Below are 1,056 nucleotides of genomic sequence, written 5' to 3'. Positions count from 1 at the left end.
TTTTTCTTCTCCTCCTCCTCCTCCACATTTTTCTTCTCCTCCTCCTCAATCACCTCCTCCTCCATCACCTCCTGCTTTATCTTTATTTCTTTTATGTCTTCTCCCTCCTGAACCTTCATCCCCTCCTCTTCATTCTCTATCTCCTCTTTTATTTTCACCTGACAAGAGAAAAATAATTTCATAATTTAATGCCAGACAATGAGAGAAAATAAATTTGTCATTTTATACAGGATCTGGTTTCAACTAGAGATGCACAATATTGGATTTTTTTGGCTGATATCCAATACCAATACAGATATTTTTTCCCTAGACCTACTTACAGAGACTACATAGCTTTCTCTGCTGTGGAATTAAAATACTACATTATTCTGCATGGTCTTTGTCAATTTGGTCTGCTACAAAAAGCAGATGCCAAAAAGGGGGCTGAAAATGATGTAGCACTTCAACTTGGATATGAATAATGTCCAATTTATTCATGACATTTACTCTCTCCAACACAATGACAACACTTGGAACAGTGCAAATTTGTACATTTTCACACATCTAAACTTAACCTGTTCACAAGCGACAAGTGAAAAGCGCATAAGTAATAGTGCATTAATAGATATACTTGATAATTTCTTAAAGTAAAAATTACCTTAAAACAGAAGCCTTTTATATCAGTGAGTTATTTTGATTGAATGACCAATGTCAGATATTTAACTTTATCACTAATATCGGTCGATATCAATACCATACCGATTATATTGTGCATCCCTAGTTTCAACCGTCAAAAATTCCAATATTTTAATAACTTAGTAGCCAAGGCCCTCAGTGTATGAATGGACCACATTTAACCCCAAACAGTAAAACATTAACACACCTCAAACACATCAGAACCTCAGTCACATGACAACTGTAAAGTTTAGTATATTTCAGTCACATGCTATGTAAACACACTGAGGTTCCATAGAATCAAAGCCTTTCGGGATGTACGAAAGAAAATGTGAGCAGAAACATGCACGCACATGCAACAAAGTTCATGCTCAATCATCCAGGTATCAAATCCAATAATTC

The 1,056-nt window shown here is 35.4% G+C and overlaps 1 protein-coding gene across 1 annotated transcript in view; it reads left to right on the top strand.

The window, feature by feature from the left end:
• ppp2r5d (protein phosphatase 2, regulatory subunit B', delta) overlaps positions 1–1,056 on the top strand; it is a 51,190-nt gene that overhangs the window by 17,057 nt on the left and 33,077 nt on the right. The window lies entirely within an intron of this gene.

This window comes from Nematolebias whitei, chromosome 1 (assembly GCF_014905685.2).
Source record: "Nematolebias whitei isolate Nwh7 chromosome 1, NemWhi1, whole genome shotgun sequence".
NCBI classification, from domain to species: Eukaryota; Metazoa; Chordata; class Actinopteri; order Cyprinodontiformes; family Rivulidae; genus Nematolebias; species Nematolebias whitei.
The sequence above is the reverse complement of the archived record's forward strand: the minus strand, read 5'-3'. Positions and strand labels throughout refer to the sequence as shown.